Here is a 12122-nt window from a genome sequence, read left to right on the forward strand (position 1 = left end):
AACGAGGAATCAAGAAAAGAGTTCTCACGGGTGACACTCCTCTATCTGTGGCGAGTATAAAATGTACTCGATCGCTCTCCGCCCACAAATATGCAAAAGATGTGCATATGAATCAATTTTTGTAGCCTAAAATGCTAATAAGGCACCCTCCCATCTCAACAACACTCATGTGTTTAAAGGGGAAATAATATCACTCGACCTATCGAAGTCGACTCGAAATGCAACACATACTCTCAGATCTTGGCAAGGTATTAAATCGAGGAAGCACATATAACTGCATGATTATCAAGAAGGTCTTTATTGGGCTTGTAATGGGGTTTGGGTCAAAGGTAGGATTCAATTTGAAAATATGCGAGCTAAAAGTCTATTTTGGGGGAGCATAATCTAAAAAGTAACGTAGCCAAAAAATGAGGCGAAAACAACTCCAAATAACTTCAACTCATAACTACCGAACCAACCCAACTAATGGAAAGCACCGTCATATCATCATCAAATTATAAGAGATTTACAACTTACAAAGGCGAAAATGTACAATAAAATAAAAGATGTGAGACAAATTTTTCTTTCTTTCTTTTTTTTTTTTTTTTTTTTTTTTTTTTTTAATTGAAACTACATAAATATGAATAATGAAAAGATGGTAACATATGACAAACCAAGAGGATTTTTCTCCTTTTTTTTTTTTTTTTGAATGAATGAATATGAACAATGAAGAAGATAAGCACACTCCAACAATCGAGGAAATAATCAACCTAACTCAAGTACCCCATGCAACTAAATGTGAGCCAAAAGACAGAATATATATCGCCTACTAACCGATCAAATGCTCCCCCAAGCTAGACTTGGGTTGATAAAATAGGGTCAAAAAGGTTTACAATGTGGTTAGTTATGAAAGAAAATGTAGGGCTTAAAATAAAGGATCAAATGGCAAATAAAATAAAGAATCAAATGGCAAATAATGTCTTTGAAAACAATGTTACATGGCTTCTAGCAAATGAGGGCCTTCTATCATGCTCATCACGCAATTACATAGCTAACAAGACCAGTACCAAGCCAAAATGGAGATCAGTGATACACCAGGAACTAATCACTCAAGAAGGAAATAGTGAGATAGAAATCAAAGTCCAAACCCTTACAAGGTAAACTCTTCCTTGTTCCATTCAATAGATAATAATGCTCAAAAACACAAGTTTCAATAATACAAATGAATCGGAAAAAGAACCCAAAAGTCTACAATGACCAGTCTCCGCAATCACAAGTGTTAAAAATTTCAACCATAGGGCACAGGGAAATGTACTTTGTCAAAAAGATCCAAAGGCGCATCAAGGGAGAAAGAAATACATTACAACTAAGAAAGCAATACAATATTTTTGGTCACATGTAAGCTCCCACTCCTAATGAGTGGTACAAACCATGCAACAATCCTAAGAAAGCAATAAAAATACTCAAAGCTAAATTATGAAAAGAGTTGGGAAGATCTCACCAATTAACTTCCTAATGCAAGCTGAAGTACAGAAAATCGTCACGTTATCCAAAGTGTGACTTGCAAAAGAACCTGCAAAAAGGAGAGAAGCAACCAACTCCGACCAAAAAAACTACACTAAAAGCAGTAGAATATATACAAGAGAGTGTTCAAAGCAACAATCAAGATCCCCCCCCAAGCTAAATCAAGCACTGTCCTCAGAGTTTGAGAGGGAGGCAAGAGCCCACTAACCCATGGGGTCAAAGTCATTATCCTGCTGCTCATCATCATCGTCATCATCCTGATAGGTAGGAGGGGGAGAATACCAATCAGGATACTGAACATCGGCATGAAAATGACCTTGCTGATGATGGTAGTCAAGCAGTGGTCGAAAAGCAGCCTGAGATTGGAGCTCGAAGTGAGTGAATCGAGTGTCCAAAGAGGTCAATTGGGCGGCCATTTCCCGCTGAGACAATTGCATCGCATTGAAATTATCGATCATGAGCTGTTCAAAAGGGGAGTACCCTTGGGGAGCCACCGGAGGTGGTCCCAGCGGAGGTCCCGTACGAGTTCCGGAGGACTCAGCAGGAAAAGCCGCAGGAACTAAGTAATGAGCCCGGTTGGGCTCCAAAGATGGTAAATCCTCTGTCGGCATATCAATATAAAAGGGGGGACGGGAATGAATTTTCCACCGAAAACCCCCCTGACTACCCTCCACCAAATAACCACATTGACAAAGGTGCTGTAAGGACAATAAACAATCAGCAAGAACAACCGCATCATCAGGAATTTTAAATTTAGTCACGATGCGAGTGACCAAACCCCCAATAACAACATCCTGGCTCGAAGAAAGTGCATGGCGGGAAATGGATAACAGGTGTTTCCAAAGGAAAACAGGAATGTTAATATTGATATCTGTCTGTCCCGCCAAGAAATACTTAGCCAAAATGTTTAAATCCAAACTACGAGCAAAGTGAGGGTCGGCTCGACCAAACAAACAAGTACTGAAGAATTTCAAACACACACGCACACATGGATGATGAACTTGATTAATATGCATGTGTGATGTGTTAACATTGGTCAGTCCAGTTAAACGACGAAATAATTCACATGCCTCACCCCCTTGGGGTATTCGCAAATCTCCTCCCGTAGGGAGGCCAAAACATTTAGCTAATTGCGAAATGGTCAAGGAAAAATTCCGGTTGTGCAGCCGAAACCGCAACTTAGGTTTGCTCCTATCACTAACATCTTCCCACAATGAACTCACAAATTCTAATGTAAGATGCTCATGAGTGTTATGACATGCATTAAACAAAGTAGACAATCCAAGAGAAGCAAATAAATCACGGGTGGGTTCGAGAATACCTAATCGTTCGAGTGCCGAACAATCGATCCACTTAGATGACACAATGCGCCCTTTGAGATGTTGAAACTTTTGTCGTTGATCCTCATTGCAGAAAATAACGTCGGGAAAATCCTCATCGCGCTCAATGTCTGGAATTATAGGTTGTGAGCTGGACCCCGAAGCTCGTGCCCGCTTGCTTGCCATTGCACTCCCAGTTTTTTTTTTTTTTTTTTTTTTTTTTTTTTTTTGAAATTGATGGGTGAATGAGTAGAATAAAAGAATGGGTAAGAAGAAAGTAGTAGGAATTGGGTTAATGTAGTTGGAGGGTGAAAATTAAAAATAAAAAGAGAAATGTGTAAAGATTGAGATTTGAAGGAATGGGTGAAATTGATGAAAAAGAACTAGTGAATGGAAAAGAGAATGAGAAGAGGATGAGGATGGGGAAATTTTTAGGTATTTTTGATGAATGAAAAGTGGAAAATTTGAGGAAAGAGAGTTAGAAAAGTTGAGAGTAATGGTGGAAGAGAGAGAAAATGATGGAGGAAGAAGATGAAGTGGTGAGTGAAGTGTGAATGAGGGAAAGGAAAGAAAGAAAAAAAAATATAACCGGTGAGGGAGGAGACCGGACCCGGGCGGGTGAGTGAAGACCCGGGCGGGTTTGGGTGCAGAAGAAAAACCGGGCGGGTGAGCAGAAACCCGGGCGGGTCCGGGTAGTGTTTCTTTTTCTTCTTTTTCTTCTTTTAACCTGGAGAATACCCGGGCGGGTCCGAGCACTTTTTTTCTTTTTCTTCTTTTCTTCTTCTTTTTTTTTTTTTTTTTTTTTTATAATTGATGTGAACTCTGAAATCGGGTTACCTCCCGACAAGTGCTGGTTTTTAAGGTCCCGCACGACCCTTTTGTTCGACCAACTTAAGAGGATGAAGAAGGATGAAGGTGGATAACTTCCATCGTTCCAACAACATTTCCTTCATGGTAAAGCTTTAAACGTTGTCCATTGACCTTGAAAACATCACCTTTTTCATTTTTCAATTCCACGGAGCCGAACTTATGCACATTAGTAACCAAAAAAGGACCAGACCATCTAGACTTTAACTTTCCGGGAAAGAACTTGAGTCGAGAATTGAACAATAACACCTTATCTCCCTTTGCAAACTCTCTTGGGAGGATCTTCTTATCATGCCATTTCTTAGTTTTCTCCTTGTAAATCCGAGCACTGTCATAGGCGGACAATCGAAACTCATCTAACTCATTAAGTTGAAGAAGCCTCTTCTCCCCTGCTAACTTGTTATCCATGTTAAGCTCGCGAATTGCCCAATGAGCTTTGTACTCTAACTCGACGGGAAGATGACAGGATTTTCCGTACACAAGCCGGTATGGGGAGGTGCCAATAGGTGTTTTAAAAGCTGTTCTGTAGGCCCAAAGCGTGTCATCAAGCTTCATACTCCAATCTTTCCTAGACTTTGCAACCACCTTTTCTAGTATAGATTTGATCTCGCGGTTGGAAATCTCAACTTGACCGCTTGTTTGGGGATGATATGCAAGTCCAGTACGATGATAAACTTCATACTTCTTGAGAAGAGAATCTAACTTTCGTTCATGAAAATGCGAACCACCATCACTAATGAGAGCTCTAGGAACCCCAAATCTCAGAAATATGACCTTGCTTAGAAGCCGGATGACCACTTTAGAATCATTGGTGGGAGATGCGATTGCTTCGACCCACTTAGAGACATAGTCGACAGCGACCAAAATGTAGCAATTCCCATTAGAAGATGGAAAAGGTCCCATATAATCGACACCCCAAACGTCAAAAATTTCGACCTCAAGAATACCAGTTTGGGGCATCTCATGCCGCCTCGAAATGTTGCCGGTTCTCTGGCAAGAATCACATAACATAACAAAAGACTGAGCATCCTTGAACATCGTGGGCCAAAAGAAACCAGACTCATTCAGCTTGCGAACAGTTTTATCTGGCCCATGATGTCCCCCATAGGGTGAGCTGTGGCAGCGCTGGAGGATCCCATGGACCTCCCACTCAGGAATGCACCTGCGATAAATTCCATCTGCACACTCACGGAAAAGAAAAGGATCATCCCAAAAATAATATCTAACATCATGCAAGAACCTTTTCTTTTGTTGGTAGGACAAATCAGGAGGCAAAATGCCGCCTACCACATAGTTAGCATAATCTGCAAACCACGGACCCTGTGATGTGACTGCAAACAACTGATCATCAGGAAAAGAATCATCAATAGAGGAGGAGATCTTACCATCATCATACCTGATTCTAGACAGGTGGTCTGCAACTACATTCTCTGCTCCTTTCTTATCACGAATCTCAATATCAAACTCCTGAAGTAAGAGAATCCACCTAATAAGCCTTGGTTTGGCTTCCTTCTTAGCAAGAAGGTACTTTAAAGCTGCATGGTCAGTATACACAATAACCTTGGAACCAAGAAGATATGATCTAAATTTTTCTAAGGCATAAATAACAGCTAAAAGTTCCTTCTCTGTGGTGGCGTAGTTGACCTAAGCCTCATCCAAAGTCTTGCTAGCATAATAAATGGCATGCAAGACCTTGTCCTTTCTTTGCCCGAGCACAGCTCCAACCGCAAAATCACTTGCATCGCACATAATCTCGAATGGGAGTTCCCAATCGGGAGGGCGAATGATGGGTGCGGTTATGAGAGCTTGCTTTATCCTGTTAAAAGACTCAGCACATTCCTCAGTAAAGTCAAAAGGTGCATCTTTAAGAAGAAGTTGGGTTAGTGATTTAGCAATTTTAGAAAAATCTTGAATAAAGCGGCGGTAAAACCCCGCATGACCAAGAAAACTCCTTACCCCTTTCACATTGACTGGTGGTGGTAATTGCTCAATCACCTGTACCTTGGCTCGATCTACCTGTATGCCCTTATCAGAAATAATGTGGCCAAGAACCACACCCTCAGTCACCATAAAGTGACACTTCTCCCAATTTAAAACCAAATTACATTCTTCACATCTTTTCAAAACTTTAGTGAGATTAGCCAAACAAGATTCAAAAGAACTACCATATACACTAAAGTCATCCATAAAAACTTCCATGATAGACTCTATGAAATGAGAAAAAATGCTCATCATGCAACGCTGAAATGTAGCTGGTGCATTACATAACCCAAATGGCATTCTACGATATGCAAAAGTACCATAAGGACAAGTGAATGTTGTCTTCTCTTGGTCATCAGGATGAATGGGAATTTGGAAGAATCCAGAATAACCATCCAAATAACAAAAATATCTATGACAAGCTAACCTTTCAAGCATTTGATCAATGAAGGGGAGAGGGAAATGATCCTTATGAGTAGCTAAATTCAGTCTCCTGTAATCAATGCACATGCGCCAACCAGTGACAGTTCTAGTGGGAATTAATTCATTTTTATCATTTTTAACAACAGTCATCCCACCTTTTTTTGGAACCACTTGCACAGGACTTACCCACTTAGATGCAGCAATAGGAAAAATAATGCCTGCGTCAAGTAGTTTCAATACCTCACTTTTCACGACTTCTTGCATGTTAGGGTTTAAGCGCCTTTGTGGTTGAATACAAGGCTTGTGATCTTCTTCTAAATGAATCCTATGCATGCAAAAGTCGGGACTAATACCTTTCAAATCATCAACACTATACCCAATGGCCTTCTTATGATTTTTCTGAACATCTAAAAGTTGGGAAAGCTGGGCATCATTGAGTGTAGTGCTGACGATAACAGGATGGAGCTCTTGCTCATCAAGAAAAACATACTTAAGATGGGAAGGGAGAGGTTTTAGTTCGGGCTTCTTTACCTCAACTTTGCATACAGGCCGAACTAACCTCTGCACTCTCTTGCCTTTGCTGTGACTAAGCTCTTCATTACAAAGAGCTTGTTCAATAGCATCAATTTCAGTCTTCCAAATGCTAGCATCACCTGTAGAAGATTCAAGACAAAGAACGGCCTCCAAAGGATCTTTCATAAGAGTTAGGGGCAAGTTATCATGACAAATCACATCAACTACATCAATAGCATAGCATTTTTTCTCAAGCATGGGACCTTTCAAAGCATTGCTCAAATTGAAAGTTATATTGTCATCCCCCACAGAAAGTGTAAGTCTACCATTTTTCACATCAATAACTGCTCCTGCCGTATGAAGGAAAGGTCTTCCTAAAATAATAGGAATTTGTCGATCTTCCTCCATATCAAGAACAACAAAATCAACAGGGATATAAAACTTACCTACCCTAACAGGGACGTCCTCTAAAATATCCAAAGGATATTTAACAGAACGGTCGGCCATTTGTAAAGTAATATTGGTAACTTTTAGATCTCTCATTTTCAGTTTAGAACAGACAGAAAAAGGCATTACACTGACACTAGCTCCTAAATCACATAAAGCTTTATCAATAAACAGTGTCCCAATGTGACAGGGGATGGAGAAACTACCAGGATCTTTCAGTTTTGGAGGGGATTTGTTTTGTAGCAAAGCACTACATTGTTCAGTAAAAGCAACTGTTTCCACCTCACTAAAGGCTCTTTTCCTAGTCAATATGTCCTTCATGAATTTAGCATAAGCAGGCACTTGTGTGATTAATTCAGTAAAAGGAACTGTTACCTGCAAATTCTTAACTACCTCCAAGAACTTACCGAATTGTTTGTCAAGCTTGCTCTTTACTTGGCGGTTGGGAAAAGGAAGTGTGATGGGAGGCACTTGCAATGCCTCTTCTTTTGCTTTCTCTTTCTCGTGCACTGCCTCAGAAGGTGCTTCATCAATAACCACTTCAGGAATGCCCACTTCTTTCGAATTTGACTCTTCATTATGAGGCATGGGCGGCTCATCATAACTCAACCCGCTCCTTGTAGTGATTGCATTGGCGGTCTCCTTGCCATGTGGTTGAGTGGGTTGGCCGGGCAATGCTCCTGCTTGTCTAGAGGAGCTAGATGCAGCCAATTGAGCAACTTGAGTTTCAAGCATTTTATTGTGAGTACCGAGTTGCTCAAGCTGTTTGGCCATTTGGGCCATCATGTTTTTCAACTCCCCCAATTCGGATTGGGGTTGTTGGTTCTGAAAATGCTGCTGTTGATGGCCTTGAGGAGGCCTTTGGAAACCGGGTGGTCCTTGATTGGGCTGATATTGCTGATGTTGCCCATAATGTTGTTGTGGTGCTTGTGGTGGAAAATGTTGTTGTTGAGGATTTAACACATTGTTACTGCGATAAGACAGGTTAGGATGATTCCGAATTCCAGGATAGTAGCTATTGTTGTTGAAAGGAGGACGAGCTTGAAAAGCATTGACTTGCTCTGGCACCCCCATAGCTCCATTGGGATTAACGGAACACTCCATTAGAGAATGACCATGCACACCGCAATAATCACAAGCAACTCCACCTTGGCTAGAGGTAGCCATAGCATTGACGGGCATAGATGTATTAGCATTCATGCGCATCCCATCAATTTTCGCATTCAAAGCTGAGATTTGTGATGATAGAAGGGAATAAGTTTCAACTTCATGCTTCCCCTTCCTTGGTGCTTGAGCTGCGCGCCTAGATGAGCTATTCCATTGATTTTCAGCAAGAGTATCCAAGAGTGAAATAGCCTCAGAAGTTTGTTTGTTCATGAAAGAGCCGCCAGCCGCACCATCTACCATCCTCTTAGTCTCATTATCAAGACCATTATAAAAAGATTGCATAAGAAATTCCTTCTCTATACCGTGATGAGGGCACATATATTGGTAATCTTTGAATCTCTCCCACGCATCATGAAAAGTCTCCCCCGCATCTTGTGAGAAACTATAGAGCTTAACTCTGTAGTCATGAGTCTTATAACCGGGATAATACTTCACTAGGAAAGCATCAGACAATTGCGCCCAAGTAGTAATGGTGTTTGGAAGAGAGTTATACCAACATTGAGCCTTGCCTGCCAAAGAGAAACGAAAGAGGTACAAGTAGAGCTCGTCGTCAGTCATCCCAGTAATCTTTTGTAGAGAACATGCTTGAAGGAATTTCTGCAGATGATCGACGGGTTCTTCATTGTCAAGACCATAGAACTGATTTCCCATGATCATATTCATAACATGGGATTTGATGTCAAAGTTTCCAGCATTAGTAGTCAGCATCCTAATCCCCGCGGTAACATTGCTAGCCTTGGGCTGTGTAGACTGCCTAAGAGTTCTCTCGGGAGCCTAACCTGCCATGTCAAGAGATTGAGAGGCTTGTTGAGCTTGTTTACGAGCCTCCGCCCTCCTTTTCTTCGCACTTGCGTGTGTTCTACGAGCAGTTGCCTCAACCTCAGGATCAAAAAGCAAAGGTTGCTTGTTGGTACTTCTGGTCATACACAAAAACACTAGAACAAACGTAAATACGCTCGAAGAACAGTTGTTCCTCGAGTGGGTTAGCAAAAGCAAACACTAAATTCAAAAAGCAAAACTGTTGCCCCTCCCCGGCAACGGCGCCAAATTTTGATAGGTCGTTTTACTACCAAAAATAATTCCTAATTCACCTAACTAGTATAGTTGGGAAAGTAGGGTCGAACCACTGTGGAAGGACAAATGAAGTTACAATTTAAATTAAGTTCACTATTGTTAACGATCAAATGTTGGATTTTTGGTTATCTAAGTAGAACGCAAAAATAAGAGATGAATAGAATTCAATAATTAAAAACCTAGGGCTAAAAGGATCCACTATGCATAGATCATGATTCATGAACAACAATTGGGATAGGAATGAATATAGGCGAAGGAAGATGTTGCTCTCGCAAACAAATTCGACAATTAAACAATAAAACAAGCTATCGCGATTAAAGCTTAATTGTTCAAAGAAGGAAATCGTTCACTCAAACTCGCAACTCTCGCTTATAGAATTGAGCGAATAAAACTTGCAAATTGGCCAAACATGCAATCAATCTAGAACCCATCAATTGAATCACCTAAACAAACCAAATTTAAATCCTAAAATCAAACAAGAATCATGACCTTTTGCATAGTTTCACCAAACCCTAGAAATAAAACTACTCACTAAGCATATTAAAACTAACAAGAGATTCAACAATTAAATTCATGGAGAAAATCAAATTCAAATTTAATGGAAAAACAAACATTCAAAAATAATAATGATAAACAAGAACAAGAGATTGGAATTGAAACTAATACCTTCAATATAATTAAAATTACAATGTTCAAGTGTTGATTAACAATCCCCCATGACAAGTAATGTGCTAAATCTCTTCAATACCTAGCCCTCAAAACAGAGAAAAAACCGTCTTGAAAATTCCCCTCAAAAGCTATTTATATCCTCCTCAAAAGAGATCGGAGGATACGGGAAGTTACTAAAAAAAATAACTGCAGTACCCGGCCGGGTATGTGGAAACCCGGGCGGGTGCGAAGCATAACTAAATCTCAAAGGTCAAAAATTTTCTAAGTCCAGGAGTGAACCCGGCCGGGTATGTGGAAACCCGCCCGGGTACGCAGCTGAGCATTTTAATCTTCAATAGAGGCCTGGCCGGGTATGTGGGAACCTACCCGGGTATGAGAGGCTCACCCGGCCGGGTATGTGGAAACCCGGCCGGGTGCGTGTGGCAACTTTTTCTTCCAAATAACATCTTCAAATTCTTCTAAGTATCAAGTGCAAACCCGGTCGGGTATGTGGAAACCCGGCCGGGTATGAGAGGCTCACCCGGCCGGGTATGAGGAAACCCACCCGGGTATGAGACCTGGTCAGCACAAAAATGACTTTTGAGTAGCTTATGACCTTCCAACTTGCAAATCTCGCTCCAAGAGTCGATTCCTAGCATAATTAGAGCTTTGTACCTACAAAATAGATAAGAAACAAACACTCCAACCAAGCATAAAAACCAATAGAAAATTGAGCAAAATACGCGAGAAATGCTATGAAAATACAATGGGGGCATGGTAGAAAATAATATATAAAATACACACATCAGAACCACATTAAATCTCGTGTGTCATTTTCTTATTGTTTGCTTAGAATTTCTTTTTGTTCCATTATTGTTCATCAACCTTGCTTTCGCTGTCGCACAACAAGAAGCATGTGGTAAACGTCTTGGATACTAGGCAAGTCTGGTAACATTACTAAATTGGTACGAACCTGGCTGTATTGGGTGTTTAACTTCACGAGGAATTGCATGATGCGTTGGTCCTGTTTTATCTTAAAGAAATTGGTAGCAGGATTGCAATGTCAAACTGTCAAGGGGCAGAGATCATCTCACTTATCCCAAAGGGCTTTAACTCTTGTGAAGTAAGTTGCAAGAGACATTCCAGGTTCTTAAAAGGTATTGATGAACTTTTCTTGCAAGCAATATAATGCAAAATGAAGTTTTACCAAAGCAGCCTTCAAGATCAAGCCAAATGTCTCGTGCATTCTTAAAGTACATAACACTTTTGGTCATATATCAGTCCAAAGAGGCTATCAACCAGCCGATGACCAATCTGTTGCAACGTTGCCATGGTTTATCATCAACAGAATCTGCAGCAGGTGGAGACAAAGAACCATCAATGAAGCACATTTTATTGTTGGCAGTGAGACCAATGATCATGGAGCGTTCCAATCTCTAAATCTAGTACCATCAAAAACGACAGAAACAAGTTTGAGGCTAGTAGAATCAGAAGGGTGTGTGAAGTCGATGCTGGCAGAGTTTTGGGTTTGGTCTAAAGAATGAGAAGAATTGGAAATGGAAATTTGGTTTTCAAGGGTGGAATTTGTTGTTAAAGGGGCAACCATTATCAAGAAAACTCTGATACAAACAAAGATTGGTAAAGAGATTAGGAAAAGGAAATAAGAAACAGAAGAAAAAAAATGTAACTAGGGAGAAAGCAGAAGATTATGAGATGTGAAAAATCTTCCTGCTTTGATTCCATGTTACAAGATGAAATGCTTTAAGAGAAAAGTAAGAGATCAGAAGAATGATAATCTCTTATTCAACAAAGGAGGAAAAGGAAGAATATATAGGATAAAGCCATTTAGAAAGGTGAGGTAATGATATTAGCTTCTCTTGTATAAGATCGTCTTATCAGGAGACGATTCCATGCAAAATGTCCATTATGCTAAAAGTTTGTATTATTGGATTATTTAATCTACATATGAGGCATGTCTTACGGTAAGACCGTCTCAAGAATTTATGAAATAAAAGAATAAATAATATCTCTAGATATTATCATATTCTAAATTTCTAACAATTAGTTGTTGTCAAGTTCGATGATCTATATTGAAGATTACTCGATTGTCTAAGATTATTAGTGTTGTTTTAGCGGCTATATTTTGAATTGTATTGTATTCCATTGTAAGATTAAGAGACC

At 40.2% G+C, this 12122-nt stretch overlaps 1 non-coding gene and 1 pseudogene across 1 annotated transcript; one reads left to right on the forward strand and one right to left on the reverse strand.

The window, feature by feature from the left end:
• Positions 1-3118: 3118 nt before the first annotated feature.
• On the reverse strand, positions 3119-12122 carry LOC130808279 (uncharacterized; annotated as a pseudogene).
• Positions 8518-8625, forward strand: LOC130809559 (small nucleolar RNA R71). Its single transcript, XR_009040861.1, has one exon. It is a non-coding gene; the product is annotated as a small nucleolar RNA R71 (small nucleolar RNA).

The sequence above is a fragment of the Amaranthus tricolor genome, chromosome 3 (genome assembly GCF_026212465.1).
Source record: "Amaranthus tricolor cultivar Red isolate AtriRed21 chromosome 3, ASM2621246v1, whole genome shotgun sequence".
Taxonomy (NCBI): domain Eukaryota; kingdom Viridiplantae; phylum Streptophyta; class Magnoliopsida; order Caryophyllales; family Amaranthaceae; genus Amaranthus; species Amaranthus tricolor.